This window comes from Ricinus communis, chromosome 3, assembly GCF_019578655.1.
Source record: "Ricinus communis isolate WT05 ecotype wild-type chromosome 3, ASM1957865v1, whole genome shotgun sequence".
Classification (NCBI taxonomy): Eukaryota; Viridiplantae; Streptophyta; class Magnoliopsida; order Malpighiales; family Euphorbiaceae; genus Ricinus; species Ricinus communis.
In genome coordinates, this window is record NC_063258.1 from 5,649,789 (window position 1) to 5,677,344 (window position 27,556).

General features: G+C 34.8%; 1 pseudogene; it reads left to right on the forward strand.

Moving 5' to 3' along the window:
- The window catches only part of LOC8286322, a 31,998-nt pseudogene extending 4,889 nt beyond the window's left edge, over nucleotides 1-27,109 (forward strand).
- Nucleotides 27,110-27,556: the final 447 nt, after the last annotated feature.

Genomic DNA, 27,556 nt, shown 5'->3' on the forward strand with positions numbered 1-27,556 from the left:
TAGATTCAATGCCTCATCCGTCTATGAATGGAATATAGATGGAATGTCAGAATACAACATTCTTGGTCTCTTACAACAGATGACCATGGCAGCCAATGCTTACAAAACCCAAAGTGGTACCTCTGATAGAGCCATTGCCGAACTCCTCATAGCTGGATTTTCTGGCCAGCTTAAAGGATGGTGGGATTACCATCTCACACAAGCACAACAACTCCAAATCCTAGGTGCTATCCAAACCACAATAGAAGGGACCCCCATCTTAGATGAACTAGGAAATCCAATTGAGGATGCTGTGTCAACCTTAATACTAACAATTTCCCTCCACTTCATAGGAGACCCTTCTCTTCTGAAAGACAAGAATGCTGAGCTTCTTAGCAATCTAACCTGCAAAAAGCTTAGCAATTTCCAAGCCTACAAAGACACCTTCCTGACCAGAGTCATGCTTAGGGAAGATTCAAGCCAACCTTTCTGGAAAGAGAAATTCTTAGCTGGTTTACCTAAGATTCTAGGTGAAAGAGTTAGGAATACCATAAGAGAAGCCCATAATGGCCAGATCCCTTATGATTTCTATACTTATGGTGAATTAGTTAGCCTTACCCAGAAAGAAGGTCTGAAAATTTGCCATGACTTTAAACTCCAAAGACAACTCAAATGGGAAATGAAAAAGACTAGGCAAGAACTAGGAAGTTTTTGTAACCAGTTTGAGTATAACCCCATAGAGCCTTCCTCTACCTGCAAAGGAAAATGCAAAGAAGATTTTTCCAAATCTTTTAAGAAAAAATGATTTTTCAAAAATAGAAAGACTCCAAAAAATAAGGAGAATTTCTACAAAAAGCCATCCTCTTCTAAATTTGCAAAACAAAATTCCAAAAGAGATTTTAGCACAATTACCTGCTATAAATGTGGCAAGAAGGGCCATACTTCAAAGTATTGTAAGTTTTCTAAAAAGCTCCATGAGCTCCAAATAGAAGATGAAATTTTAAGCAAAATTTCAGCTCTTCTTGTTGATTCCTCTGAATCAGAATTTTCGAATAATGAGGAAGAGTTTCAAATTGATGAAATCAAAACCTCATCCGATTATTCTGAATCAGATTCTGAAAGTATTTCAAAAAATATTAATATGCTCACTAGGCAACAAGAAGCTCTTTTTGAAGCCGTCAAGCATATTAATGATCCCCAAATCCAAAAACAAGTTTTGAAAGAGATTTTAAAAACTGAAACCCTTGTCCCCTCTTCTAGTAAGAATACTTATGATCTTACTATGATATTGGATAAAGGGAAAAAGCTAAAAAACCCTCTTTCTACCGTTCAAGAACTTCAAAAAGAAATCAAAGCTATCAAAACGGAGCTCAAAGATTTGAAAGAAAAACAATAAAATGATTCTGTTTTGCTCCAAAGTCTGATCCTCAAACAGAATAGTGATTCTGATTCTGAGGAGGAAAATGATTTCTAAAATCTTGAAGTTTCTGAAAATGTTCCAGAAAACTTCATTAATGTTTTAAAGGAAATTACTTTAAGAAAATATTTGATTCAAATAAAGCTCATTTTCCCTGGTGATTTCCAAATAGAAACCATCGCTTTATTTGATACAGGAGCAGACCTCAACTGTATCAATTATGAGCTGGTTCCTAAAAGGTATCATCAAGAAACTAAAGAAAGGCTTACTTCAGCCAATAGTTCAAAGATTAGGACTGCGGAAAAAACTGAAGGTGCAATTCTAAATAATAATATTGCTTTAAAAAATATTTTTATTCTTACAAAAGATCTTCAACAAACAGTTATTTTGGAAACTCCCTTTATCAATTTAATTACTCATTTCAAAGTAACTACTGCTGGTATTATTTTTAAAGCCAAAGATTCAAAGATTGTTTTCCCTTTTATAGAAAAACCCAAAAAGAGAAATCTCAATCTTATTAAAGCCCACTCAATTTATAATTTTGAGATAAATGCCTTGATCAAAGGAAAACAAACCCAGCTTTCCCACTTGAAACAAGATATGGGTTTGAAAAGGATCCAAGATCAAATGCAAAATGATTTTGTCCAAAGAAAAATCTCTGATTTGCAAAAGAAGATTGAAAATGAATTTGTTCTGATCTTCCTAATGCTTTTTGGAGACGAAAACAACATATGGTAGATTTACCATATGAAAAAGATTTTTCTGATAAACAAATCCCTACCAAAGCAAGACCCATCCAAATGAATGAAACTCTAGAAAGCCATTGTAGAATAGAAATAAAAGATTTAGAGCAAAAAGGTTTGATTACCAAGTCTAGATCCCCCTGGTCATGTGCAGCTTTCTATGTCAACAAAAATAGTGAGATAGAAAGAGGAACACCTAGGTTGGTGATTAATTACAAACCTTTGAATAAAGCCTTGAAGTGGATCAGATACCCAATTTCAAATAAAAAAGATCTTCTTCAAAAGCTTCATTCTGCTTTTATTTTTTCAAAGTTTGATATGAAATCAGGATTTTGGCAAATCCAGATTCATCCAAAAGACAGGTACAAAACAGCTTTTACAGTTCCATTTGGCCAGTACGAATGGAATGTAATGCCCTTCGGAATGACATTTTTAATCCTTATTCAAAGTTTTGCATTGTCTATATTGATGATGTGTTGATATTTTCAAATTCTCTAGAGCAACATTTCAAACACTTGGAGACATTTTTCTATGTTGTTAAGAAAAATGGTTTAGTAGTTTCAAAATCCAAGATATCTTTATATCAAACAAAAATTAGATTTCTTGGACACTATATCTCCCGGGGAACTATCACCCCAATTGAAAGATCTCTAGCATTTACTTCAAAGTTTCTAGATAAAATTTTGGAAAAAATGCAATTACAAAGATTCCTTGGTAGTTTAAATTATGTTATGGATTTTTATCCAAATTTGAACTGTCTTGCAAAACCCCTTCATGATAGGTTAAAGAAAAACCCCCATGCATGGACCGATGAGCATACAAAAATTGTCCAAAGCATAAAAAAACAAGTTTCGGAAATACCATGTTTGCACCTAGCTGATCCATATGCATTCAAAATTGTTGAAACTGATGCATCAAATCTAGGGTATGGTGGGATTCTTAAGCAAGTTCAAAACAACAAAGAATGTATTGTCCAGTTTACTTCTGCACACTGGAATGATACACAAAAAAACTATTCAACTATCAAAAAAGAAATTCTTTCGATAGTTTTATGCATTTCAAAATTTCAAAGCGATCTTTTAAACCAAAAATTTCTTTTAAGGATTGATTGCAAATCTGCTAAAGAAGTTTTACAAAAAGATGTTCAAAACATAGCTTCCAAACAAATTTTTGCCAGATGGCAAGCAATTCTTTCTGTTTTTGACTTTGAAATCGAATACATCAGAGGAGATTCGAATTCAATTCCAGACTTTCTGACCAGAGAGTTTCTTCAAAAACAGGAGTGAAAATGCCAAGAAAATCAAAAGCAAAAGAGGAAAAGTTGACAGCAAGTTCAAAGCCTGTCCAAAGTCCAAAGAAGGAAATTTTGCCTTCCTCTTTAAAGCCCATCAGAACCTGGACTGAAATCATCTAGGAAGAAATTGACCAAAGCAAGGCTGATCCGGCCCAACAACAATTGCAAATTTCGGAATGGCTTGCCCAGCAAGATCCTGAATTCTTGAAAAGGGTTGAAGAATATTCAAAGCAAATGGTACAGCTTCAGCCTGAAGCCTCTCCAAAGTCATCCTCCTCCTCCAACAAGGGTAAAGGTATACTTTCTATCCCTTTTTCAAAACCTGAGATAGAAATTTTCCCTCAAAACCTATCTCAGAGCTCTAAAAGAATTTCAAAACCCAACTCTCAAGAAATAGTTTTGTCACAAACAAAACTTCTTAAATCCAACGAATATATAAAAAAGCAAAATTTTTAAAACATTTTGACTATTGAGGAAGGATTCTGTACAGAAAGCCCTTCAAAACTGATTTCAAAAATTTTCCCTCCATGATGGTATTTCAAGCCCTGGAATATTTCAAAGCCTCAATCCTATTACCAGTCTATCCTTGAGGTAACTGGTTCTGCAAAGTTCAAACATTTCAAAAAATACAAAGACCATAAAGACCCTGCATATTCTACATGCACCATACAAAGAATCCTCCACCCTACAGATTGGGGAATGGATTTACACTCTTCAAGGTCCTTCCCAACTTCCCTCCAAAGAACCTACCCATCAAGCCTAAACACTTCCTTCAACTATTGGGATTACCAACAAGCTTGGTTTAATACCTTTCTTCTCCAAAATGAAGGACAAAGCCATTCTTGGCTTTTCTACTTCGATACAAGCTCAATCCAAACTTCAAAGATCCCCTATTGGTTTAAACAATGGTGGAATTTTTATGGCAATGTTCCTGAGACCATAATTCCCAAAGTTCTACCTTTGTTTAACCTTTTCAAAGCCCACTACAAACCAAACAAAATAGAAAGACGTTTTTTCCCGTTACTTCTATTTTGTTCAAACTTTTTTCTCCCATGGGTATGTGTTTGGTATTTCCATTTCAATCAAGCAACAGATGGAGAAATCATCCTTACCCGAAGGTTCAAAGTCAAATGGTGGGATAAATTTAACCACCAAAATAAATTATCACTAAAGTTGGTACAAAATTTCCTTTCCGAAAATAGCTTCTTGCCACCTCCAAAAGAACAAACCACTTTCTTGGCACAGAAGTCCTTCATAATTCCAAAGCTAGCAGCAGCCCAGACAGAAGAGAATTTCTTACAGTTGATCAAACAATTGTCAGAAACCACTTCTTCCAAAGGAAAATCAAAAGCTTCATCTTCCTCTTCCAGCACCAGCTCGACAGCAATAGGCCTAGATGGTGACTCAAATGAAGATGACTATTTTGGAATTTTCAAGCCCATTAAATGACATCTCTGCAAAGCCCATGGGTTGAAAACCAAAAATGGCAGCCCAAAAATATTTTGTAATGGGCCAAAAAACCCAATGAAAAAAAAAAGGAAAAAGAAAAAGGAGTCATATAAAGAAAAGAAAAAAGACAAAAGAAAAAGCAAAAGATTCTTTCAAAGCATGGCCGACAGCTTTCTCAAAAGACGTAAAGCATCTTACTTCATTATCACAAGACTACAAGAACAAGTGGAGCCCCTTTTATTCCACTAAGAAGAGCATCCAAAGCTTGAAGACCTCTATAAATAGAGGAGTTCATCTTAGAAGAAGGCAAACTGAAAAATACGAAGAAGAACCTCTTGTATTCTTCAAGTAGCACAAAGAAGAAGAAATATAGTGAAAAGAGAGAGTATAGAGTGAGAGAAACACTTTCATCTTATATTCTTATCTTCCTCTTGTAAGTTATATTTCTTTAGTTTAAAGCTTTCATTTCTAAAGCTTTCAAAGTTTGTATATTTGTTTAAAAGTTTATGTTCAAAGTTTGTGATTATCAATAAAGTTTATCTTCTTTATCTACCATTTTAATTCTTTAGTTTAAAGCTTTCATTTCTAAAGCTTTCAAAGTTTGTATATTTGTTTAAAAGTTTATGTTCAAAGTTTGTGATTATCAATAAAGTTTATCTTCTTTATCTACCATTTTAAGATTTAACAAGCGTATGCTCTGTGCTTGCCTCGTCTGAGGATCTTGCACACCAGAAACTTGTTGATCTGTTTCTATTTTTCTCTATCTTGTATATATATATATATTTTTTTTTTCATAAGGGAATCCACTATTAACATGCACATATGCACTTAACATCACAATTCAATCATTTCACTTATATCATATTCAAGCAATAACAATTGTTCAACTCAACACCAATCATTTCCATCTAATTCATTCAAACATAAATAATATTAAGCAAACGCAACCATTCGCGGAACATTTGATTAAATATATGAACATAGCAAATTTTAACTATTTACTTACTCAAAATACACTTATTCCTTCAGCATATAAGAACCTCCTTTCTCCACAACTTCCTTTCTAGGCCTTTGAGTACCTGTCAACACATTCATCAATTCACATTTCATGCATATTCCAAATATTCATGTAAATGCTAGTTCTAATGCATTACAAGATCATCCTCTCTCTAATTCATAGGTCTAACTCTTCCTCTAAGACTCTCAATTATTGTTTTAATATCATAAAAATATTTCCATCTAGTTAAATACCAATTTAATTCAAATTAACCTCAAATAAATTGCATAAAACTAATCTCCAACATCTCTGTTTTCTAGACAGAATTTAGTACCAAGGTATATTTATTGCTAGACAAAATTGGCTCAATACAAAAATCTCGTATTAAATAGACATATCCATTTATGCGTCTAGTTTCATCTCCAAGAAGAATTACTCAATTCCGACTTCTATAGATTTAATTATCTTCAAATTACTGAGCAAGGGTCATACAGCTAGTTGTACCCGAGTAGAAATCTGTTTGCTCAATTTAAGCAACCAAAACAGCAAAAACAGCAAAATCACAAAACTACAAAGTTATAGAGGGCTCTTCAAAATTTCCATAGACACCAATTAAGCTTAATTTGGACTTATATAGCTCATGTTATGCCTAAAATACAGAACATCAAGGTTGCTAGAATTTTGACATTTTTCTATCTTGACATACTTAAACTTAAATCAAGCTTAATCTCTATGCAATCATTCAATACTCTACTAATTCATGATAATCAGACCTTTAATTAATCAATGAGAGCATCAATTGAAGTTTTTCCAATTTGTAATCAAGAACCCTAATGACAAATTAATAACACTCAAGTAACAACTCACCAATTTCAGCTTTTAGGTTGCTAATATGCTTAAATCCTTTAGCTTTAGCTGGGCTCCTTCAATAGTTGGTAAAATCCTAGCTTAATCTTAAGTTTTTCTAGGTATTCCACTCCTCTCTCTTATTCCAAATTTTGTATTTTTGGCCATGTACGAATTTTAGAGAAATGAATAGGTAAAATGAGCTTGCTTATGGTTCCAATTTCCAAGATTCATCTCTCAATGCCACCACCTACTTAAACTAGTTTTATCATCCTAAATTAATTCTTACTAACCATATATAGGTACTAACTTTTAATTGTATCTTTTAAGTCCAATCTATTTACCCAACCTTCAACTATTGGTTCAATTAAGTCTTAAGGCTTAATACACATAACCCAAGTACTTAATCAACTTATTTAAATTAATAATCTAATATCATGCTTCTTATTCTCTACTTATAATTAATATATATCTGTTCTCATAAAATAAAAATATTATTGATATACCATCATATGCCTAATGATTAAATGTAAATGCACATAACATGGATGATGGGAAAATGCAGGCGTTACAACTCTCCCTTCCTTAAGAAATTTCATCCCCGAAATTTTAACAACTCACCAACATTACAATGGAATAAATGCGGATACTTCTGTCTCATATGCTCTTCCACTTTCCAAGTTGCTTCTCTTGGTCAATGATGACTCCACTTAATTTTGACCATAGGAATGTCTTTATTTCTCAATTTCTTAACCCTTCGATCAAGAATTTCTATCGGTTCTTCCACATATGTCAACTTTTCTGTGATTTCTATCTCTGGCTCTAGAATGATATGACTAGGATCTGATCTATATCGCCTCAACATAGAAATGTGAAAAACATCATGAATAGAAGACAGCTCTGTAGGTAATGCTAACCTATAAGCCAATGGTCCAACTCTTTCAATAATCTCATAAGGTCCTACATATCTCGGACTCAATTTCCCTTGTTTACCAAACCTTAATATTCCTTTCCATGGTGATACCCGCAAGAAAACTTTATCACCCATAATATATTCCATTTCCCTTCGATGCAAATCAGCATAACTCTTTTGTCTGTCCTATGCTACTTTCAAATTCTTTTTAACTATCTCTATTTTATCCACTGTTTCTTGTACCAATTCTGGACCTTCAAGCTGTCTTAAACCTTCAACATCCCAGCATACTGGACTTCTACATTTCCTCCCATACAAAGCTTCATATGGAGCCATACCGATACTATAATGAAAACTATTGTTATACGCAAATTCCATCTGTGGTATGTAATCATCCCAGTTACCCTTAAACTCAAGTGTGCAAGCCCTCATCATATCTTCTAATGTCTGAATAGTTCTTTCTGATTGCCCATATGTTTGAGGATGAAAAGCTGTACTGAAATGAAGCTTAGTACCATATGCTCTCTGTAAACTCTCCCAGAGACGAGAAGTAAATCTGGGATCCCTATCTGATACAATAGATATAGGCACACCATGCAATCTAACAATCTCAGAAATATACAATTCAGCAAGTTTATCAAGTGAATCTGTTTTCTTCACAGGTAAGAAATGAGCACATTTAGTAAGTCGATCAACAATTACCCAAATAGCATCATGCTTGTTAAATGTACGCGGCAATCCCATAACAAAATCCATAGTAATCTTATCCCACTTTCACACAAGTATAGATAAAGAATGAAGTTTACGTGCAGGTGCCTGGTGCTCTCCTTTCACTTGCTGACATGTCAAACACTTACTCACAAATTCTGCCACATCCTTTTTCATTGTCGGCCACCAATAATAAGGCTTCAAATTTTTGTACATTTTGGTACTTCCAGGATGCATTGCATAAGGTGCATAGTGCGCTTCATGCATGATTTCCTTTCTCAAATCCCCTACATCAGGTACACATACACGATTTCTATTCAATAACATACCATCATCTTTCAACACAAATTGTGTATTATTTCCTTCTTGTACTCTACCCTTCATCCTTTGCAAATAAGAATCTTCACACTGTGCGTCTTTAATTTTATCTCCAATCAAAGGCTTTACTTGTAATGTGGCTAACAGATCATCGTCATAAACATAAAACTTCACATCCATAGCTCTAAGTGTAACTAAATATTCCACATTGTAACAAATCATACTTGAAAAATTTTCCACTGACTTCCTACATAAAGCATCAGCAACAACATTTGCTTTTCCAGGATGATAATCAATAGTGCAATCATAATCCTTCAGAAGCTCAATCCATCTTCGTTGTCTCAGATTCAACTCTTTTTGCGTAGGGATATATTTCAAACTCTTATGATCAGTAAATATCTGAAATGTCTCCCGTATAAATAATGTCGCTATATCTTCAATGCATGTACAATAGCTGCTAATTCAAGATCATGCGTAGGATAATTCAGCTCATGAGGTCGCAATTGTCTTGAAGCATAAGCTATAACCTTCCCATGCTGCATTAAGACACATCCAAGTCCTTGCCTAGAAGCATCAGTATATATAACATAACCTCCATTTTCAGATGGCAATGCGAGTATCGGTGTAGTAGTAAGCCTTTTCTTCAACTCTTGAAAATTTTGATCACATAACTCTGTCCACTGGAATGGCACATTCTTCTTTAACAAAGTTGTGAGAGGCTTAGCAATAACTGAAAAATCTTTTACAAATCTTCTATAATAGCCAGCTAACCCAAGAAAACTTCGAACTTCAGAAACATTTCTAGGCGGTTCCCATTTAATAATTGCTTTAATCTTTGATGAATCTGGTTGCACTCCATGTTTAGAAATAATATGCCCTAAGAATGCAATTTCTGCCATCCAAAACTCGCATTTATTGAATTTTGCATACAACTGTTTTTCCCTTAAAATCTGTAAAACAATTCTCAAGTGTTGTTCATGCCCTTCTAGGCTTCTAGAGTAAATCAGAATATCATCAATGAACACAATAACAAAGTGATCTAAATATGGCTGGAAAGTCTTGTTCATCAGTGACATAAAAGCAGCAGGAGCATTTGTTAAACCAAATGGCATCACAATAAATTCATAATGCCCATACCTTGTTCTGAATGCTGTCTTAGCAATAGATTTCTCTTCAACCCGGAGTTTCCAATAACCTGATGTTAAATCAATTTTAGAGAACATAGTTGCACCTTTTAACTGATTAAGCAAATCATCAATTCTCGGCTATGGATATTTATTCTTCACTGTAATCCTATTCAATTGCCTATAATCAATACAAAATCGCATACTACCATCCTTTCTCTTCACAAACAGAACTGGTGCTCCCCAAGGTGAAGTACTTGGCCTGATGAAACCTTTATCAAGTAATTCTTCTAATTGCTTCTTTAATTCTTTCAATTCCAATGGAGCCATTCTGTATGGTGCAATGGAAATAGGTGTCGTGCTAGGGATGATGTCAATTCAAAATCAATCTCTCGATTTGGTGGCAAACCAGGAAAATCATCTAAGAATATGTTAGAAAATTCTCTGACCACTGGAATGTCTAATACCCCTAGACTGACCTTAGTAGTATCTACAAAACTAATATAGATATGCTTCACATCCATTTTTAACTAACTAACACGCAGTCACTGCTGAAATCAAACAATTAGGAATTGTCTTCCTTTCATCCACCATTACTGTTTTCATTTCTCCTTGTATTTCCATAGCCACTTCCTTCATTTTACAATCAACAATAGCATGATTTCTTGATAACCAATCCATCACCAAAATAACATCAAACTCTGTAAGATTAATAACAACCAAATCTGCATGTAGTTTCATACTATCTACTACTACAAGACATGATCTCACTATCGTATTTACTGTGATAATACCCCCAGCAGGCATAGATACATATATATCATAACCTAATGCCTTTATATTAGCATGAACATGCGATGCAAAATCATGTGATATGAATGAACATGTGGATCCAGGATCAATAAGAACATGTGCATCAGAATCATGAATAGAAAGTATACCAGTAACAATTTTAGGTGCTACAAATGCTTCATTTCTAGTAGTAGCAAATACTCTAGCTTGTGCTTGTGGTTGACCAATCTGTTCTGATGGTGTTGCTGAAATAGTTAAACTTCCTCTGCGACCACTTCCTCTGCCTCTGCCTAAACCAATTGGAATATTTTCACCAACACTACTCTGACCCACTGTATAAGATTCTCCAATATTATTTCTTCTCATAGGACAATCTCTAGAATAATGTCCTGGCCTACTACAAGTGAAACATACTATTGGTCTAGGTTCCCAACATTCTCCAGTATGTCTCCTATTGCACGTAGGACAAACAGGAGCAAACCCTCTACTGGCCGAAACTTGTCCTCCCTCAAGTCTGGATGAATTGTATCCACCTCTACTATAAGGTACTGTGGAGGATCTACTAGACTGACCACCAAACCCTCGTCCATGATAACTACTCCGCTGTGAATTTGAGCCTCTGAACGAAGAAATACTAATATGTCTTGGAGGATTACTATAAGTACCAATGATCTTCTTCTTTTTAGCTTCCATAATATTCCTTTCAAATGATGTTTCTTCAGCTCTCAAAGCAACTTCAATTGAGGCATTGTAATTCTGAGATTTCACTGCCATTTTCTCACGAATGTCAAGCCTCAAACCCATCTCAAATTTCTTCCTTTTCAGTTCTTCAGTGGCTATTTCTTCTGGTGCATATTTAGATAATCTCACAAATTGAACTTCGTACTCTGCAACTGACATATCATTTTGCTTCAACTGAAGAAATTCAAGCTTCTTTTTGTCTCTATAAATTTCTGGAGTATACTTCTCAGCAAATTCTCTTAAAAAATCATTCTAAGTCAAAGTCATTGGTCGATCTTTGCTTTTTAAAACTGTTTCCTACCAATCAAGTGCATCTTTTTCTATTAAAGACACTGCATATAGAAGCCTTTGTTCTGATGTGCAATTAAATCTGTCCAACACCCTTTTTGTATTTCGTAACCATTCCTCAGCCTCAGTAGGATCAGTAGTACCCTGAAAAATATTAGCACCTTGTTTCCTAACCCTTTCATAATTCTTATCTATCACAGCCTCTTGTTGTTGAGTCTGAGGCGCCGGTGCTTGTTGTCGAGCTACCCGTTGCATCAGAAAATCCATAAACTGTTCCATAACATTTTGTACATTCGATTGTGCAGCATTTTCAGAATGTAGCTCATGCTCATCATGTTGATCATGTTCAGATGCATTTTCATGACCATGCACAGACTCTAATGACTTATCTGGGCCAGTTGCGTGTTCTCCTTGTCTCTCCATCTATATATATGAAATGCAAATACTCAGTTAAGTTCAAAGAACATATGTCATATACTTAATGATATGCAACATGAACCTACTCCCAATGAATCTAATCCCTGCTCTGATACCACTAAATGTCATACCCCCATTACATGCTAACCAATAGACATTAGCCAGGAAGCATACAAGCGTCGTAGAATATATACTACATGTAGATAGGTCAATATGCAGGTTGTTAAGAATCAAGAGACAAGGTTATTAACATATAAACATATGATTATACTTAAACATCATTTAACAAGTATTCAAAACATCTTCTTATGCCTTATAAGGCATACTTCCATATATATCACATAACTGCATACAAAATGCATTAGGAGGAGACTCCATAAAACTGGCCCAACCTGGCAGAACTGCTAAAAGCTAGACTTCGGATACAACCAACAGATGCACTACTATTTACAAACCTGAAAAGAAAAATTTTGGAGAGGGGTGAGCCTCCAGCTCAGTAAATAAATAATCAATATAATCTATATCACATACACTTCATACAATTTCCACCCAATCACATAACTTACCATGATTCATAGTTTAGGTATAAATTCATCTGAATGGGTCTGGCTTTAGTAGGGATTTGCTTATCTGAAAAATCGTTTTCATATGGCAAATCTACCATATGTTGCTTTCGATTCCAAAAAGCATTTGGAAGATCAGAACAGAGTTCATTCTCAATCTTCATTTGAAAATCAGAAATTTTTCTTTGAATAAAATCATTTTGCAGTTGATCTAGGATTCTCTTCAAACCCACATCTTGTTGAAGATGAGAAAGATGGGTTTGTTTACCTTTGATCAAAGCATTGATTTCAAAATTGTAAATGGAATGTGCTTTGATAAGATTCAAATTTCTCTTTTTTAGTTTTTCTATAAAAGGAAAAACAATCTTCGAATCTTTGGCTTTGAAAATGATACCAGCAGTTGTCACTTTAAAGGGAGTTATCAAATTGATAAACGGAGTCCCTAAGATAACAATTTGCTGAAGATCCTTTGTAACTAGATCTTGTTTCAATTTTAGTATCAGAGCCAATTGGGTTCCGGGATTAGAAGCATATCTACATTATAAAGATTTTACATTCATTTTAAACTGCATCAGGTTTCCTATAGGCAAGTTCTGTTCATTTTATGCGCAGTAGTAAGACCCGACGGACAGGGCAGTAAAGCTGAGAGCTGTGGTCCAGGCTTGTCTAGAAAGTTATTTTGGTTTAGGTTAAAATGAATTTAGAACCTTTCTTCTGTAGATCTTCTTCTTTCTCAAATTCTTCTGCCTCTGAATCATCGAGGTACAAAGGTCTAGTAAATAGTGAAGAAATCACTATTGAAGATTTTTCAAAGCATATTGACGATTGAGAAATACCCAAAGTCCAAAAGAAACAAATTTATGAGTTTTCAAAGTTCCCTCTCTTCAAGACTGATTTTACAATCAAGACTGAAGAAAGAGATATCCAAATTTCAAAGCCTTTTGAAGAGATATATCTCTTAAATCCAAAGACCCTCCAAAAGCATATGGAAAAGGATTATAAGTATATCCACATAGGTCTAGTCCAGGTAGGTATTAAGCCCCTTACTAGAGAAGGTCTAGATACTTCCATATTAGCCGTCCTTAGGGATGCTAGGTTTACAAATTTCTATGATTCCCTTTTAGGTACTGTTGAGTCGAGCCTCAATAAAGGACCTATTTCTTTCAATTGTTTTCCAAATATCACGATTTCTTTAAACGATAAAAATGTTTTAAAGAGCATCATTCTTCAAATCAAAACTCACAATTACAAAATGCTTGAAGGATCTATTCCGATAGCATTAATTTTCAAAATTCATTACAAAGCTATGATTTCTGCCTTTGGTTCCAAACACAAGCTTCACTCACCAAAATGAGAAACACTGTTCCTACAAACAGATCTATCCAAATCAAACGCAACTATTCCAAAAACCATTCAATGGAAAGACATTACACTTCCAGAAGAATGGATCCTTGAAGGTGCAACCCAACCTACTTCTCCAAAGCAAACAGAACCAAACACAAACCTTAAACACATAGCCCAATATCCAGATGGAAAGGTAAAGATCACATTCAACAGAAAGTCAACTTCCTCTAGATTTTCTGATGATGGTTCTTCAACCTCGGCCATAGATATTGGAAGGGTATCCAAAATTCCTTCTGTTATCTATGCTCCTTACAAAGAACCAATTCCATCTCAAACTCAACCCAGATTTTCAACATCTGATGTTCCAAATACACTTCAGAATGTTGATTACCAAAGCAACATCCCCAGACCAGTCTACACTGATCCAAAGAAAGATGACGAAGATATAGAGATAACCTCTACCCCATCTTCACCATCACCATCAGCCATTACCCAAAACCTTGAAGCAGAGATCAACATGATTTCAAAAGAGTTTGAAATTGATAAAAAACTCTTGCATGAAGATTTCTATTCAAAGAAAAACCATCTTAAGAAACTTTGGTTTTTTAAGAATTTTTTTAAAAGAAAAAGATAGTATTCAGAAAAAATACTATCAATTTTGCATTCAAAACAAAGCCCAAATCAAATTTTTTGATTGGTTTCAAATTTACTGCAAAGAAAATGGTATCCTTTATCCCTTTAAGGATAAGTCCATTAGTCCTGTCACAGTAAGGAACAAAGCCCCTCAATGGAAGGTAGGAGAAAACCTAACTGTCCATTCCGAGCATCCTCCCCTTAGGAAGATAACCATTCCTTATGGAGAGAGTGAGATAGATGCTACACCTTACAAATTGGTAGGCGAAGACCTAGATAGAAATGTCAAGAACATTGTTCAGTAGAACAATTTCTCAAACACCTGTCTAAACACTATAGGAAAGCAACTGGTTAGAATAGAAAACCAGATTCAAAAGCCCCCTGTAGTGGTGACATCTTCAATCCCCAGTACTGATCAACCAAAAGAGTCGAACCAATCAGAGAAGCTTAAAAACCCAGTTTTTAAGCCTTATCAGCTTACAAAGCCAAGCCAAGACCATTTCCAAAAGCAAACTGAGTTTGCCAAAGCGATGAGAACAAGTAGATTAGCAACCTCCGAGTCGTCCAAAAATCTAGTGCCGGATACTCCTCAAAGCTAGAGGGAATATCGTTGCAATAGGACAAGCCCAAAGCGATGAATCAAATGATTCAGAGCTTGAAAGCCCCATTCCAAAACCCTTCAACATCAACAGATTAGGAATCCAAGCCCCTAGATTAACCTGGAATACTCCTAGGAGTACTGCTCCAGATCTAGGAATTGAAAATAGGAACAACATCCTAACCCAGTCTAGATTCAATGCCTCCTCCGTCTATGAATGGAATATAGATGGAATGTCTGAGTACAACATCCTTGGTCACTTGCAACAGATGACCATGGCAGCCAATGCCTACAAAACCCAAAGTGGTACATCCGATAGAGCCATTGCTGAGCTCCTGATAGCTGGATTTTCTGGCCAATTAAAAGGATGGTGGGATTATCATCTCACTCGAGCACAGCAACTCCAAATCCTAGGTGCTATCCAAACCACAGTAGAAGGAACTCCCATTCTAGATGAAATAGGAAATCCAATTGAGGATGCAGTGTCAACTCTAATCCTCACTATTTCTCTTCATTTCATAGGAGACCCTTCTCTGCTCAAAGACAAAAATGCCGAGCTCCTTAGCAACCTTACCTGTAAGAAGCTTAGCAACTTCCAAAGTTACAAAGACACTTTCCTAACCAGAGTCATGCTTAGGGAAGATTCTAGCCAACCTTTCTGGAAAGAAAAGTTCTTAGCCGGTTTACCTAAGATTTTAGGTGAAAGAGTTAGGAATACCATAAGAGAAGCCCATAACGGTCAAATCCCTTATGATTTCTACACTTATGGTGAGTTAGTTAGTCTAACCCAGAAAGAAGGTTTAAAGATTTGTCATGACCTTAAGCTTCAAAGACAGCTCAAATGGGAGATGAAAAGACTAGGCGGGAACTAGGTAGTTTCGTAACCCTGAGTATAACCCAATAGAGCCCGTGTCTAGTTGCAGAGGAAAATGCAAAGTTGATTCTTATTCAAAGTCTTTCAAAAAGAAGCGATTTTTCAAATATAGAAAGCCTTCTAAAAGCAAGAAGAATTTCTATAAAAAACCATCTTCTTCCAAATCTCATTCTAAATTTCCAAAGAAAGATTCTAAAAAAGATTTTTCAAAAATTACATGCTTTAAATGTGGTAAGAAAGGCCATACTTCGAAGTAATGTAAGTTTTCCAAAAGACTTCTTGAGCTTCAAATAGAAGAAGAAGTTTTGCAAAAGATTTCTGCTCTTCTAGTTGATTCATCTGAATCAGAGTTCTCAAATAGTGATGAAGAATTTCAAATTGATGAAATCAAAACCTCAACTGATTGTTCTGAGACAGATTCAGAGAGCTCTTCAAAGAACATTAATATGCTCACTAGGCAACAAGAAGCTCTTCTTGAGGCTGTAAAGCATATTAGTGATCCTCTTATTCAAAAGCAGGTTTTAAAAGAGATTTTAAAAACTGAATCTCTGGTTCCTTCTTCTAGTAAGAATACTTATGATCTTACTATGATTTTGAACAAAGGGAAGAAGTTGAAAAACCCTCTTCCTACTGTTCAGGAACTCCAGAAGGAGATTAAAACCATCAAAACAGAACTCAAAGAGTTGAAAGAAAACCAACAAAATGATTCTGTTTTGCTTCAAAGCCCGATCCTCAATCAGAATAGTGATTCTGATTCTGATGAGGAAAATGATTTTCAAAACCTTGAAGTTTCTGAAAATGTTCCTGAAAACTTTATCAATGTTTTAAAAGAAATTACTTCAAGAAAATATTTGATTAAAATAAAGCTTGTTTTCCCTGGTGATTTCCAGATAGAAACCATCGTGTTGTTTGATACAGGAGCAGACCTCAATTGTATCAACTGCGAACTGGTTCCTAGAAGGTTTCATCAAGAAACCAAAGAAAGGCTAACTTCAGCCAATTCTTCAAAGATTAAGATTGCTGGAAAAACTGAAGTCGCAATTCTTAATAATAATATTGCTTTAAAGAATGTTTTTATTCTTACAAAGGATCTTCAGCAAACTGTTATCTTAGGGACTCCGTTTATCAATTTGATAACTCCCTTTAAAGTGACAACTGCTGGTATCATTTTCAAAGCCAAAGATTCGAAGATTGTTTTTCCTTTTATAGAAAAACCAAAAAAGAGAAATTTGAATCTTATCAAAGCACATTCCATTTACAATTTTGAAATCAATGCTTTGATCAAAGGTAAACAAACCCATCTTTCTCATCTTCAACAAGATGTGGGTTTGAAGAGAATCCTAGATCAACTGCAAAATGATTTTATTCAAAGAAAAAATTCTGATTTTCAAATGAAGATTGAGAATGAACTCTGTTCTGATCTTCCAAATGCTTTTTGGAATCGAAAGCAACATATGGTAGATTTGCCATATGAAAATGATTTTTCAGATAAGCAAATCCCTACTAAAGCCAGACCCATTCAGATGAATGAGTCTTTAGAAAGCCATTGCAGATTAGAGATTAAAGATCTTGAGTCTAAAGGTTTAATTTCAAAGTCTAGATCACCTTAGTCTTGTGCAGCTTTCTATGTCAATAAGAATAGCGAGATAGAAAGAGGAACTCCTAGGCTAGTGATCAACTACAAACCCTTGAACAAAGCTCTTAAGTGGATTAGGTATCCTATTCCAAATAAGAAAGATCTTTTACAAAAACTGCATTCTGCATTCATCTTTTCAAAGTTTGACATGAAATCAGGATTTTGGCAAATTCAGATTGATCCAAAAGATCGTTACAAAACGGCATTTACAGTCCCATTCGGCCAATATGAGTGGAATGTGATGCCTTTTGGATTAAAAAAATGCCCCTTCTGAATTTCAGAAAATCATGAATGACATTTTTAATCCATTTTCAAAGTTCTGCATTGTCTACATAGATGATGTTTTAATCTTTTCAAATTCCATTGAACAGCATTTTAAACATCTAGAAACATTTTTCTATGTTGTTAAGAAAAATGGTTTAGTGGTTTCAAAGTCTAAGATATCTCTTTTTCAAACGAAAATTAGATTTCTTGGTCATTACATCTCTCGGGGTACAATTACTCCAATTGAGAGATCCCTTGCATTCACTTCAAAGTTTCCAGATAAAATTTTAGAAAAAACCCAGCTTCAAAGATTTCTTGGTAGTTTAAATTATGTCATGGATTTTTATCCTAATTTAAACTGTCTTGCAAAGCCTCTGCATGATAGGCTAAGGAAAAACCCTCCTCCTTGGTCTGATCAACATACAAAGATAGTCCAAAGCATTAAAAAACAAGTTTTAGAAATTCCTTACTTGCATCTTGCTGATCCTTCTGCATTTAAGATTGTAGAAACGGATGCATCAGAGTTAGGATACTGTGGGATTCTAAAGCAAGTTCAAAATTCCAAAGAATGTATTGTCCAATTTACCGCTCCTTTGGAATGATACCCGAAAGAATTATTCTACTATCAAAAAGGAAATTCTTTCGATAGTTCTCTGTATTTCTAAATTTCAAAGCGATCTTTTAAATCAAAAATTTCTTTTAAGAATTGATTGCAAGTCTGCAAAAGAAGTTTTACAAAAAGATGTCCAAAATATAGCTTCAAAACAGATTTTCGCCCGTTGGCAAGTTATCTTATCCGTTTTTGATTTTGAGATTGAATTTATTCGAGGAGAATCAAATTCTATTCCTGACTTTCTAACCAGAGAGTTCTTACAAAAACAGGAGTGATACAAAATGCCAAGAAAATCGAAGTCCAAAAAAGAAAAGTCCACGGCTAGTTCAAAACCGGCCCAAATTCAAAGACCAGTGAAGGAAGTTCTCCCTTCAACTTCAAAGCCCATCAGGACTTGGACTGAGATAATCTAAGAAGAAATTAATCAACTGGATCCAGTTCAACAACAAATGGATCCTTTCAAAGCCGATCAAGCCAAACAAATTCAGGAATGGCTTGCTCAGCAAGACCCTGAATTCATTCAAAGGGTGGAAGAATACAAAAGACAAATGGTTCAATCCCTGTCTGAACCATCTACAAAGCAAATTATTCTAAAGCCAGAAGCGACTCCAAAGTCGTCCTCTTCCTCTACAAAGGGTAAAGGTATACTATCTATCCCTTTTCAAAATACCGAGATAGAGATTTTCCCTCCAAATCTATCTCAAAACTCAAATAGTTTTTCAAAGTCAAACTCTCAAGAGATTGTTTTGACGCAATCAAAACGTTTTAAATCAAATGAGTATTTGGAAAAACCTATTTTTCAAAATGTTTTAACCATTGAGGAAGGATTTTGCACAGAAAGCCCCTCAAAATTGGTTTCAAAGATTTTCCCTCCAGGTTGGTTTTTTAAACCCTGGAATATTTCAAAGCCTCAGGCTTATTACCAGTCAATCCTTGAGGTTACTGGTTCAGCCAAATTCAAGCATTTCAAAAAAGACAAAGCCCATAAAGACCCTGCATATTCAACATGCACAATCCAAAGAATCCTTCACCCGTCTGATTGGGGTATGGATTTACACTCTCCTCGTTCCTTCCCTACCTCTCTAAAAAGAACCTACCCTTCAAATCTAAACACCTCTTTCTCCTATTGGGATTACCGAAGTAAGCCCGGTTCAATACCTTTTTATCCAAAACGAAGGAAGAAGCCACTCCGGCTATTCTACTTGACACCAACATCCAAACCTCCAAAATCCCTTACTTTGGTTTAAGCGGTGGTGGAATTACTACAGTAATGCCCTGAGACTCTTATTCCAAGTCTTACCCCTGTTCAACCTCTTCAAAGCAAATTACAAACCAAATTCCATGGAAAGCGTTTTTCCCGCTTCTCCTTTCCTGTTCAAATTTCTTTTTACCCACGGGTATGTGTATGGTACTTTCACTTTAATCCCTTCCGGATGGTGAGATTACACTTATCCGTCGATTCAAAGTAAAATGGTGGGATAAATTCAACCACCAAGACAAACTGTCCCTAAAAGCCGTTCAAAACTTCTTGACCAAACATAGCTTCTTGCCTCCTCCTAAAGAACAAACAACGTTCTTGGCACAAGTCTTTTCTCCTTCCAAAGTCGGCCAAACCGAAGAAGATTTCCTACAACTTATAAAGCGGTTATGCGAGGCTTCTTCTAAAGGCAAATCCAAAGCCTCTTCATCATCCTCTTCCGATTGCTAATCTGCATTCGATTTGGATGATCCGGTGGGAGACGATTGTTATGGGATACTCAAAGTCTCATAAATATTATCTCCTTCTTTAAAAGCCCATGGGTTGAAAACCAGAAATGGTAGCCCAAGGTTATTTGTGTTGGGCCAAAAAGCCCACACTAAAGCCCAGAAAAGAAAAGAAAAGAAAAAGAAAAAGAAAAAGAAAAGAAAAGAAAAGAAAAAGACAAAAGACAAAAGAAAAAGAAAAGTCAAAAAAGCAAAAGATTCCTTCAAAGCATGGACGACAACTTTCTCAAAAGACGGTTGGCATTATCAAAAGACTCCAAAGCATGTGAAGCATCTCCACAAGACTCCAAAGACAAGTGGAATCATTTCTACTCCACTAAGCAAAGCATCCAAAGCCCGTGACAAGTATCCAAAGCTCCAAGACCTCTATATATAGAGGAGTCCTCCTTCTTCATCCCTCAGAACTTAGAAGAACTTAGAAGAGAGAAGAAAGAATTCTAGAAAGAAAAGCCCTTCTGTTATCTAGTTCTCACAGAAGAAATTAGAGTGAAAAGAGTGAGTAAGAGAGAGAGAAATCTTGTAACTCCTCTTGTAAGTCTATATTCTTCTTGTTTCAAAGTTTTACAAAGTTGTATGTTTATTTAAAGCTTTCAAAGATTGTTTATATATTTATGTTCAAAGCCTGTTATTATCAATAAAGCATTCAAAGTTTATTTCTTTGTCTATCTTCTTCTTTCCTGTTTCTTTCATCAAGCGTATGCTCTGTGCTTGCCTTGTAAGAGGATCCTGCACATCAGAAACTTGCTGATTGTTTCTGTTCAAATTTATTTTCAGATCTATAAGTTTATAGGCTGGAAAACAGATTCTGCAAGAGCATCTAAAGCTCCCACAGGCTGCTGAAAGCGTGAATCTGGTTACAACGCCACGAACTTAGATCTAAATCTTCACTGTTATCTTCGTCATCTTTCTTTGGATCAGTGTAGACTGGTCTGGGGATGTTGCTTTGGTAATCAACATTCTGAAGTGTATTTGGAACATCAGATGTTGAAAATCTGGGTTGAGTTTGAGATGGAATTGGTTCTTTCTAAGGAGCATAGATAACAGAAGGAATTTTGGATCACAATTCAATCATTTCACTTATATCATATTCAAGCAATAACAATTGTTCAACTCAACACCAATCCTTTCCATCTAATTCATTCAAACATAAATAATATTAAGCAAACGCAACCATTCGCGGAACATTTGATTAAATATATGAACATAGCAAATTTTAACTATTTACTTACTCAAAATACACATATTCCTTCAGCATATAAGAACCTCCTTTCTCCACAACTTCCTTTCTAGGCCTTTGAGTACCTGTCAACACATTCATCAATTCACATTTCATGCATATTCCAAATATTTATGTAAATGCTAGTTCTAATGCATTACAAGATCATCCTCTCTCTAATTCATAGGTCTAACTCTTCCTCTAAGACTCTCAATTATTGTTTTAATATCATAAAAATATTCTCCATCTAGTTAAATACCAATTTAATTCAAATTAACCTCAAATAAATTGCATAAAACTAATCTCCAACATCTCTGTTTTCTAGACAGAATTTAGTACCAAGGTATATTTATTGCTAGACAAAATTGGCTCAATAAAAAAATATCGTATTAAATAGACATATCCACTTATGCGTCTAGTTTCATCTCCAAGAAGAATTACTCAATTCCGACTTCTATAGATTTAATTATCTTCAAATTACTGAGCAAGGGTCATACAGCTAGTTGTACCCGAGCAGAAATTTATTTGCTCAATTTAAGCAACCAAAACGGCAAAAATAGCAAAATTACAAAACTACAAAGTTATAGAGGGCTCTTCAAAATTTCCATAGACACCAATTAAGCTTAATTTGGACTTATATAACCCATGTTATGTGTAAAATACAAAACATCAAGGTTGCTAGAATTTTAACAGTTTTCTATCTTGACATACTTAAACTTAAATCAAGCTTAATCTCTATGCAATCATTCAATACCCTACTAATTCATGATAATCAGACCTTTAATTAATCAATGAGAGCATCAATTGAAGTTTTTCCAATTTGTAATCAAGAACCCTAATGACAAATTAATAACACTCAAGTAACAACTCACCAATTTCAACTTTTGGGTTGCTAATATGCTTAAATCTTTTAGCTTTAGCTTGGCTCCTTCAATAGTTGGTAAAATCCTATCTTAATCTTAAGTTTTTTTAGGTATTCAACTCCTCTCTCTTATTCCAAATTTTGTGTTTTTGGCCATGTACGAATTTTAGAGAAATGAATAGGTAAAATGAGCTTGCTCATGGTTCCAATTTTCAAGATTCATCTCTCAATGCCACCACCTACTTAAACTAGTTTTATCATCCTAAATTAATTCTTACTAACCATATATAGGTACTAAATTTTAATTGTATCTTTTAAGTCCAATCTATTTACCCAACCTTCAACTATTGGTTCAATTAGTCTTAAGGCTTAATACACATAACCCAAGTACTTAATCAACTTATCTAAATTAATAATCTAATATCATGCTTCTTATTCTCTACTTATAATTAATATATATCTGTCTCATAAAATAAAAATATTATTGATATACCATCATATACCCAATGATTAAATGTAAATGCACATAACATGGATGATGAGAAAATGCAGGCGTTACATCGTATATCTCGTCATATCACTTTTTGGGAACATAAACCGTTCTCTTCATTATCCACCTTCAAAGTCCCATTGTCTCCTTCATTTTTATCCGACCCCACTATTCCTTTATTTCATGATGATTCTTCTACAGGTTCAGTTAGCTCTAACAATTCCACGGCACCTCCGCCTGCGCCTGATGACCTTCCCTCTGTGGATCCTCAGACTTCTTCTACTATTCAACCTTCCAACGAGTCCATACTTCGTCGTTCTAACCATGTAAGTCAATACTCTTCGTAATTATCATTGTTATTTTGGTCTTGTTTCTTTATATGAGCCTCACACTTACAAGGAGGCTAGTACTAACCCTTTATGGCAGCAAGCATTGGTAGAAGAACTCAAGGCACTTACGTCCTCTCATACGTGGGATATGGTTGATTTACCCTCAAACAAGTCTATGGTTGGTTGTAAATGGGTTTACAAAATAAAGACTAAAGCTGATGGGTTAGTAGAATGATATAAAGCTCGGCATGTGGCAAAAGATTTTACTCAGAAATATGAGACAGATTATGAAGAAACATTTGCCACTGTAGCTTGTATTACATCTGTTCGTACTCTTATAGCCATTGCCAATGTGAAGAGTTGTACTTTATTTTAAATGCATGTCAAAAATGCCTTCTTGAGTGGAGATCTTACTAACGAAGTATACATGCAGCCTCCTCCCGGCTATGATCATCCACCAAACAAAGTATGTATTCTTCGCAAGGCCTTGTATGGACTGAAACAGGCTCCTCGTGCTTGGTTTGCGAAATTTAGTTCCATCATTTGTCGGCATGGTTTTTAATCCAGTCCTTATGATCATGCCTTATTTCTTCGCACAACTAAGCATGGTACTATACTGTTGCTCCTATATGTTGATGACATGATTATTACTGGTGATAATACACAGAGTATTCAAGATCTCAAGAACTTTCTCAGTCGTCAATTTGAAATGAAAGATCTTGGTTGCTTGAGCTATTTTTTAGGTCTTAAGGTTACTTCTGATTCTACTGATCATTATCTATCTCAAGCTAAGTATGCTACAAATCTTATATCTCGTGTTGGACTTACTGATGATAAGATTGCCAACACTTCTATTGAGGCCAATGCTCATTTCTCTGCTTCAGATGGCTCTACTCTTCCTGATTGTACTTTGTACCGCCAACTTGTTGACAGTCTTATTTTTCTTACTATCACTCGGCCTGATATTTCTTATGTTGTCCATATTATTAGTCAGTTCATGGCAGCTCCTCGTACCACACATTATGTAGCAGTTCTTCGTATTCTCCGCTACATTAAAAGGACTCTATTTCATGGACTTCATTATTCGAGTTCATCATCTCTTCAATTGCAAGGGTATTCAGATGCTGATTGGGCAGGTGATCCCATTGATCGACGATCTACTACTGGTTATTGTTTCTTCCTTGGCGATTTACTAATTTATTGGCGTTGTAAGAAGTAAACTGTTGTCTCTCGCTCTAGTACCGAAGCAGAGTATCGAGCCCTTGCAGATACGACTTCCGAGCTTCTATGGCTCTGTTGGTTACTTCAGAGTATGGGAATTTCTTCTCCATCTGCTACTCTTTTGCACTATGATAATCGAAGTGCTATGCAGATTGCCCATAATGATGTATTTTACGAACGGACAAAGCACATCGAGATTGATTGCCACTTTATACGTCATCATGTTCAAAATCACACAATTGAGCTTGTTCCTATGTCCTTTCAAAATCAGGCTGCTGACATATTCACTAAGGCGCATTCTGCTCCTCGGTTTCGCGATCTTATTTCCAAACTCAAGCTTTTTGATTCTCATTCATCTTGAGTTTGAGGGGGAATGATGATATGTATATTCTAGTATATTCTCATATATTCTAGTATATTCTCCTATTGCCTAATTAGGCACTAATTGGGCACTATTCTTCTATTGCCTAATTAGACACTAGTTAGGCATTAATTTAGTTTTCCTATTTTAGCTAAAGATGTATATATAAATAGACACTAGCACTCTCATTGTAAAATACAATTTAGAATACAAATTGAATCTTATTATTTTCTTCTACATCTATGTTTACAGTAAGCTCTTCACCTTTTTTTACACATATAATTATTATATCCAAAAATTATTTTCATTTTTCAAATTTTGAGTGAATAATGTTCAATGAACATGAGCTTCAGTAGATCTTTAAAACCATATTTAATTGTGAATATGAAATTATAAAATATGATTGAATACTTTAAAGATCGGATTTAACTGATAATTCAATCGATTAAATTAGAAGTCAATTCACTTTAATCCTAAAAACAGTAAACCAATTAAATATAATTGATAAAATCCATTAAGACTGACTTCAAATGTTTTAATTATAACGCTAGTTGAATCAATGACTAAATTCTTAATTGATTCGATGACTTCCGGTTCAATATTTAAAACACTGATATGAACAGTGTTGATTGGATCAGGTTGTTGTGGTACCATTGCTTGATGGAATGTTAGGAGCAATAATACCTGCTCGTACTTGGTTTGGAGTTCTAATGTCAGTACTGGGAGTTGCTATGTTGGAATGCAGTGGTTCTCCTCCAAATGTCAGATACTATGTCACTATTTCTTTACTTTGCCTGTTTCCTAATGTTCATCCATTTGAATGTATGTTTGGTTACTAGGGCATATATATTTCCAGGTTGGTGATCCTTTTGAACTTTCTGAGTGCAATATTTTTTGGGATTCATATGCTCAGAAATGAACATTTTTCAAGATGTACAAAGAAAGAAAACTTCTTGCCGCTACTTGGATATTAGGTATATAAATATAAATATAAATATATATATATATATATATATATATATATATAAAATGCTCTTCGTGCCTTGACAGATTTCATGTTCTAAATCTACAGATTTTTATGTTGTCACTTTAGGTGTGTGTTGTTGTTGTTTTATCCATAATTTGGGTTATTATTGGAGGATTGTTCAATGGCATACAAGAGAATGACATATCACCATGGACATGGGCAGTGATGTGGGATTGGATTGCTGCATTTCCATGGATACCTGCTCTATATACTGGTGCATTCTCAACTGGATTATGCCTGTGGGTCTCTACTTGCTATTCTTCCTTCAATCTCATGACAGTTAATAATCAGCTATTTCGTTTCCTTAAAAAACTTGGTGTACTCATGAGCACCATTGTTAGGTATGGCTCATATACCAGTTTAAGGGACAGATGCTGGAGCGGAGCGGAATGAGCGAGTGGAGTACAATGCAATGAGCGAACGGAGCGGGGTATTTTTATAATTGTAACAAAATTTATATATATATATATATTGTATCTATAACCTAATTGGTGAATTATTATCAAATAATAATATATACAGCCGCTCATCGCTCCCGATGACGTAGGCACATTGTCGAACCTCGTTAAATTTTTATGTTCTTATTTTTCTTGCTTGTTTGTTCACATTCCTGTGATTATTAGCCTTATTTCTCAATAACCATCTTTTTCATACAGATTGCTGCAATGCGTGATGTTTCTGCGACAGAAACAACCATAATTTATGGCCTGGAGCCACTGTGGGGTGCTGGGTTTGCATGATTTCTCCTTGGTGAAAGGTGGGGGACTGCTAGATGGGTTGGAGCTGCTCTCGCCATATATGCATGCACTAGCCTTAACATTACCAAAATTCTATAATATAAAAGAAATTGAGAAAATAATAATTAAAATTAAAAACTTTAAAAGAATTGGATAATTTAGAAAAAGGAGGATTTATATATAATTAAGCTTTTTCTTTGATTTCAAAAAAAGGGTTAGATCTTCATCGAAATTTATATATTTTCACCCAATCACCAGAGTAAGCCTCTAGGTGCATTAATGTTAGTAAGTATTGTTAGTAAATATAGTATGTAACTTCTCTAAAAGAAATTACCAATCCGGTCGACCATACAGATTAACTGGTAGATGGAAGCTTGATGGTGCAAATATTTGAAACATCAACACCCAATAAATTACCAATAGAGACTAAAGAAAATAAACAGAAAAATGATATTCTCCTTCTTCCAGATAAGCAAAATTTGCATAGGAGCCTCTCAGCTTCACCAGTAATGGTCAGATCCAGGAAAGAAGTAATGGATATGTTAAAGTGATACATTTCTTTAAATCTTACCTATATTCTCATTCAAGATTTGTATATATTTCCAATATTGTGTATATATATATATATATATATATATATATATATATATATATATATATATATATATATATATATATATATATATATGCCATGACCTTAAACTTCAAAGGCAACTCAAATGGGAAATGAAAAGACTAGGCAAGAACTAGGTAGTTTTTGTAACCAGTTTGAGTATAATCCAATAGAGCCTTCCTCTACTTGCAAAGGAAAATGCAAAGAAGATTTTTCCAAATCTTTTAAGAAAAAATGATTTTTCAAAAATAGAAGGACTTCCAAAAACAAGGAGAATTTCTACAAAAAACCATCCTCTTCTAAATTTCCAAAATAAAATTCTAAAAAAGATTTTAGCAAAATAAGAATGAATCCTTGAAGGTGCAACCCAACCTGAATCACCAAA